This window comes from Saccopteryx leptura, chromosome 7, assembly GCF_036850995.1.
Source record: "Saccopteryx leptura isolate mSacLep1 chromosome 7, mSacLep1_pri_phased_curated, whole genome shotgun sequence".
Taxonomy (NCBI): domain Eukaryota; kingdom Metazoa; phylum Chordata; class Mammalia; order Chiroptera; family Emballonuridae; genus Saccopteryx; species Saccopteryx leptura.
This window is the reverse complement of record NC_089509.1, coordinates 59,310,445-59,316,732: the sequence shown is the minus strand read 5'-3', so window position 1 is coordinate 59,316,732 and position 6,288 is coordinate 59,310,445. Positions and strand designations below refer to the sequence as shown.

General features: G+C 44.9%; 1 pseudogene; it reads left to right on the top strand.

Annotated features, from left to right (window-relative positions):
• Positions 1 to 1,353: 1,353 nt before the first annotated feature.
• LOC136378999 (deoxynucleotidyltransferase terminal-interacting protein 1-like) lies at positions 1,354 to 5,696 on the top strand (annotated as a pseudogene).
• Positions 5,697 to 6,288: the final 592 nt, after the last annotated feature.

The following is a 6,288-nucleotide window of genomic DNA, read 5'->3' as shown; positions in this document are numbered from 1 at the left end:
AATGACTTTTCTCAACAAATAAACTGCAAGAGGAAAAAATAAAGGGAAAACCAATTAATTAAAAGAAAATTGAAAGAAAGGGAGAAAAGAAAGAGGGAGGGAGGAAGGAAGGAAGGGAGGGAGGGAGGGAGGGAGGGAGGGAGGGAGGGAGGGAGGGAGGAAAAGAGAGAGAGAAAGAGAAGAAAGGAGGGAGGGAGGGAGGGAGAGAGGGAGGGAAGAAGGAAGTTAGGAAGTTAGGAAAGAAGGAAGGAAGGAAGGAAGGAAGGAAGGAAGGAAGGAAGGAAGGAAGGAAGGAAGGAAGGAAGGAAAAGAGAGAGAAAGAGAAGAAAGAAGGGAGGGAGGGAGGGAGGAAGAAAGGAAAGAAGGAAGGAAGGAAGGAAGGAAGGAAGGAAGGAAGGAAGGAAGGAAGGAAGGAAGGAAGGAAAAGAGAGAGAAAGAGAAGAAAGAAGGGAGGGAGGGAGGGAGGGAGGGAGGGAGGAAGGAAGGAAGGAAGGAAGGAAGGGAGGGAGGGAGGGAGGGAGGGAGGGAGGGAGGGAGGAAGGAAGGAAGGAAGGAAGGAAGGAAGGAAGGAAGGAAGGAAGGAAGGAAGGAAGGAAGGAAGGAAAACTTAAAACTCCTGAATTCAGCCTGACCTGTGGTGGCGCAGTGGATAAGGTATTGACCTGGAATGTTGAGATTGCCCTTTAGAAACCTAGGGCTTGCCCCATTAAGACACATATGAGAAGCAAGTACTACAAATTGATGCTTCCTGCTTCTCCCGTCCCCCTTTCACTCTCTCTCTCTCTTCTCTCTAAAATTAATAAATAAAATCTTAAAAAGAGAGAGAGAGAGAGAGAGAGAGAGAGACTCCTGAATTCAAATAAAGCAACTGTATAATCAGAGAGGTAGGGCAGTGAAAACTTGAATACTGACTGAATATTTGATATTAAGGAGCTCTTGTTAATTTCAGTTAGGTGTAACAATAATATTTTGATTATGGTTTTTGAGAGTCATTATCTTTTAGAAATACTTAAGTGTGTATGAATGTCATATGATGTCCGGGATTTTCTTCAAAATCATTGAGTGAGTTAGGGGGAGTAAAGTATAGATGAATCAGGACAGACCATGAGTTAGTTGATCACTGCTAAAATTAGAAATTAGCACATTGACTGACCTGTGGTGGCGCAGTGGATAAAGTGTCCATCTGGAAATGCTGAGATCACCGGTTTAAAACTCTGGGCTTGCCTGGTCAAGGCACATATAGGAGTTGATGCTTCCAGCTCCTCCCCCACCTCTCTCTCCTCTCTCCCTCTCTCTCTCCTCTCTAAAATGAATAAATAAAATTAAATTAAAAAAAAAAAAAGAAATTGGCACATGGCTGGGGGTGCAATGGAAAGCGACAAATTCTTCTGGAGCCACTTTCCAGCTGGTGGCAGAGTCAAGCTAACTGGTGACTTTGAGCGAGCATGGGGACCTGGCGGGGCAGAGCGGTTGGCCCCCAGCTGGGAGACTCCGGCCACCAAGGCAGCTAGTTTTCATAAACCCTTAGAACATATGCTAAAGCACCAGCAGGTGCAGGCAAAGGGGCTGCTGCTCCTGGATGACAGTGAGTTTCTGCCGTCCCCATGGACCTCCTCCGAGCTGTGCTGCAGCCCTGGCATCAGTGAGGAGACCCAGACCATCCTCAGCAAGTACATGAAGTTCTTCCAAAAGGCAGTGCTGAGTGTGCAAGACAACACTGGGGAAGCAGTGCGTGCAGAACAGCTGCTCCAGGAGGCCTGTCCGAGCTGTCTGAGGAGCCTAAACTGCTGCTTTCAGATGGAGAAAAAGTTATACCCCGATTGACCCATGAGCTTCCAGGGATAAAGCGTGGTCAGCAGGCAGAAGAGGAGTGTGCCCATGGAGGAGGCCACATTCCCAAAAAGAGGAAGAGATGGCCTCCTGGACACACCCTGTCACATGATGAGGCAGCCTCCGGCACGGTATGAAAACCAAGATCCTGTAAACCAATTCACCAAAAAGGCCCCAATTAGGACCCAACTCAACTGAATAAATCTACCACTGTTGGTATTTCCAGCCAACAAAGCTCTGGGGATGGAGCATCTACATCAAGCAGCCACACCTCTAAGTATGCAGCTGATCCCCAGGACAAGCACTGGCTGGCGGAGCAGCATCTCATACAGGCAACGGGGGGGGGGGGGGGGGGGGGGGGGGGATGATCTACCTCCTCACTGAGGAGGACATCCAGGACCTCGCCACTAGCAGTGACTACAGAGGATGCCTGGGCCTCTGCTAGGAGACAAAACCCTTTATCCTTCCCTCCTGAATGGTTGGGAAGATGCAAAAGTACATGGAGACACGCCAGACAGAGAATGAGCATCATGCTGTTGAAGCACCTGCGACGACCTGGAGCCAGATCCCCGGACTCTTACCAGCCTTCCCCCAAGACCGTCTTACTGACATGGCTGAGGTCACTGCTGCTCCTAGAGGGATGCTAGTGGCATGGAGCTGTGCTTGGGCTATTTGTAGTGACTCACGGTGGATCACCTCCAGACTGGCCTGTAGTTCTATATTTATAGTTATTTGGGTAAGAAGCAATCAAATAGTTTGTAATAAATTTATAAAAAATTCTTCTATGCATTCAATTTTTGTCACCAAATGTTTTCCCCCAACAAATGAGTAACACTTGGAACTACTATGTCTGAAAGTGTCTTTTTGTAGCTCATTTCTAACTTAATAATATAAATCCTTTACTGAGCAGAATAGAGATATTTCTTTACAGTTTGTATAATGAAGTAAATTGTATTTTCCCATCGAAAAATACATTATTAGGAACACATAGTTTTTAATTAATTGACCATGGCAGCTTCATAGCAGACTAAGCATTAGATCACAAAGAAAGTTTACGCCCCAGGAATTCATGCTTTCATTGTTGGGATTTACCATTATTTCTCTTCCACCATAATGTTAATTCTCTCTGCCCAAATCTCAGGAACTTTGCTACCCAGGACACTCAACTTACCTTTTGATAAAATATTTTTAAAACATTTCTTGAGTGTCTACATGATAAGGTTCTTTAGATCAAAGATGGTCGTTCCAAAGGACTTCATGGTCTAATCAGGGAAAAAAGCTATGAGTGGCAGGTATTATGTGTTGTGATCAAGGTATGTAGCCAGATCTATCAGAAGTCCTCAGAAGAATGCTTTAATATCTCTCTTCTTAGGCAAGGAGAGCATGCACGGGCTCTTTTGAGTCTTCAGAAATTAAACTCATTGAGTCACCTCATCTCTAAAATACCAGCTATGAAGGGCTAACATACTGTACTGAGCACTGTGCCTTGCATCTAAGAGGTGCCAAACTATTGTTTCTCTCCTTTGGCAAACATTATAATGTTGGATTGAGAACAGCTGCAATCATGCATTATTATCAGCAGGTACTTTCATCTGACAATGAACATTTCCAACAAACTCAAGTCACAGGATTACATAAAATAATGTTTTGTACTTGGCCAGCTAGGCACATTTGCAATCTTACAGGGTGAGCCCTGGCTCGCCTTTTTATTTCTACTTAAAAAGTTCACCTTACTTGCCCTCCATCCTTGGGCTGAACACAAGTTCAACTAGAACTCTGGGCAGTTTGGGTCTACAGACCAGCCCCACACTCTGCAAAATCTCAATCTCCTTCCTTCCTTCATTCCTGTAATTAAAAGTTACTTAGGCTTGACCTGTGGTGGCACAGTGGATAAAGCGTTGACCTGAAATGCTGAAGTCACCAGTTCAAAACCCTGGGCTTGCCTGGTTAAGACAAACATATAGAAATGGATGTTTCCTGCTCCCCCACTCCCTTCTCTCTCATTCTTTCTCTCTCTCTCTCTCCCGCTCTCTAAAATGACACACTTTTTTCCCAAAAAAAGTGGAGGGGGAAATGCCTGTGAGTCTTATGGAGCGAAAAATACGGTATTTTATTAAATATTTATTTTTATTTATTTATTCATTTTAGAGAGGAGAGAGGGAGAGAGAAAAAGGGGGGAGGAAAAGGAAGCATCAACTCCCCTAGGTGCCTTGACCAGGTAAGCCCAGGGTTTTGAACCTGCAACCTCAGCGTTCCAGGTCGATGCTTTATCCAATGCACCACCACAGGTCAAGCCTATTCAATATTTTAACACACAATTTGGTTCAGAATATTTCTTTTCTTATTTTCCTCAAAACCCTAGGTGCGTCTTATGGAGTGAAAAATATGGTAAATAAAATCTTAAAAAAAAATGTGACTTGGACCTGTCCGGTCTGCTCAGTGGAAAAAGCGTTGGCTCGACGTGTAGATATCCCGGTTTGGTCCCTGGTCAGGGCACACATGAAAAGTGACCATCTGCTTCTCTTCCCCTCCCTCATCCCTTCCCTCAGCCCTTCCCTCTCTCTTCCCCTCCCACAGCCAGTGGCTCAATGGTTCAAGCATCAGCCCTGGGCACTGAGGATAGCTTTGTTGATTCAAGCATTGGCCCCAAACGGGGGGGGGGGGGGGGGGGGGGGGGGGGGGGAGGGGTTGCTGGGTGGATCCCGGTCAAGGCGCATGCAGGAGTCTGTCTCACTATCATCCCTCCTCTCACTTAAAAAAAAATTATTACTTTTTAGAAATCTATTTTGACCCAAGATTTAGGCACAATACTAATTACAGCACGAGTTATAATAGCAAAAGATTGTCAACAATTCAGATAGATTAGAAATTAGTTTAAAGAGATAACGGACTATCTACATCAGGGGTCCCCAAACTACAGCCTGCAGGCTGCATGCAGCTCCCTGAGGCCATTTATCCAGCCCCCACAGCACATCCGGAAGGGACACCTCTTTCATTGGTGGTCAGTGAGAGGAGCACAGGATGCCGCATCCTGTGCTCCTGAAGTACTGTATGTGGCAGCGCCGCAAAGCACGGCGTCGCTCACCTACAGTACTACTTCCGGTGACACGAGCTGCAGGCGCCACGGCTCCGGAAGCGCATCATATCACTTGTTACAGCTAGCAGTGACAAATATGGAACCGGACACTGACCATCTCATTAGCCAAAAGCAGATCCATAGTTCCCATTGAAATACTGGTCAGTTTGTTGATTTAAATTTACTTGTTCTTTATTTTAAATATTGTATTTGTTTCTGTTTTGTTTTTTTACTTTAAAATATGTGCAGTGTGCATAGGGATTTGTTCAGTTTTTTTAATAGTCCGGCCCTCCAACGGTCTGAGGGACAGTGAACTGGCCCCCTGTGTAAAAAGTTTGGGGACCCCTGATCTACATAAACAGATACTATATAGCCATTTAAAGTGTTCTAACATTTTTCATGCTAAAGAAGTTGTACATACACATATAGATAAATGCGACCATACAAAACAAAATGCAGGGGAGATTGACAAAACGCAATGTTAGCCTTAAATGTGATTTCAGCCTTAAATGGTATTTTTTGTTTCTTGCTTTTTTTCAAACAGGTCTTCTATCATCTGGATATTATCATGGATAAAATTCTCTACCTGGGACAAGTCAATTTCTCTACAACCAATCCATTCCTCACTCATCCCCAAGCAAAGGTCCCCAGCTGCCCACCGCCACCCCTCGCTTTAGTCCTCCCTCCACTGGTTCACAGCAACACCACCTTTGAGGGTTTGCCCTTAGCCTCCTCCTTCCCCAAACTTGTAGTTAATCTAAGGAGATCATCTCCTACCCACAGAACTTGAATGCCCCACAGTTAAAAGCCTGAGGGATTACCAACATCTGTGCTGAATGATCTACTACTATCCTGGTTTCCTACTGTCCCACTCAGCCCTCCTGACCACACAGCCCCCTTCCAACCCTGCTCAACAGGGTTGTTGTTTTTTTTGGTGCAGTGGGTAAAGCATTGACCTGGAACACTAAGGTCGCCGGTTCAAAACCCTGGGCTTGCCTGGTCAAGGCACATGTGAAAATTGATGCTTCCTTCTCCTCCCTCCTTTCTCCTTCTCTCCTCTCAAAAATGAATAAATTAAAATTTTTTTTTAATAGGGTTTTTGCAGAAGCTATTCAACCAGGCTTGCCCCACACCCACGACATCACCCTTCTGAATGACAACTTGATTAACCCCCTCCTCTGCTTTTCTGACTCCTCAGGCAGGCAAGCTCAGGTAAGTTTATAAAAACAAAAACATGACAAAACCAGAATACACCAGTCTAGCTCTGCCACTTAAGCTATATAAATTTTGCCAACCTCTGGATTTACTTCATCTTTGAGATTACACCATAATTGTGTGGTTAACATTAACAGAGTAACATTTGTTCACCTTTTATTCCCCTC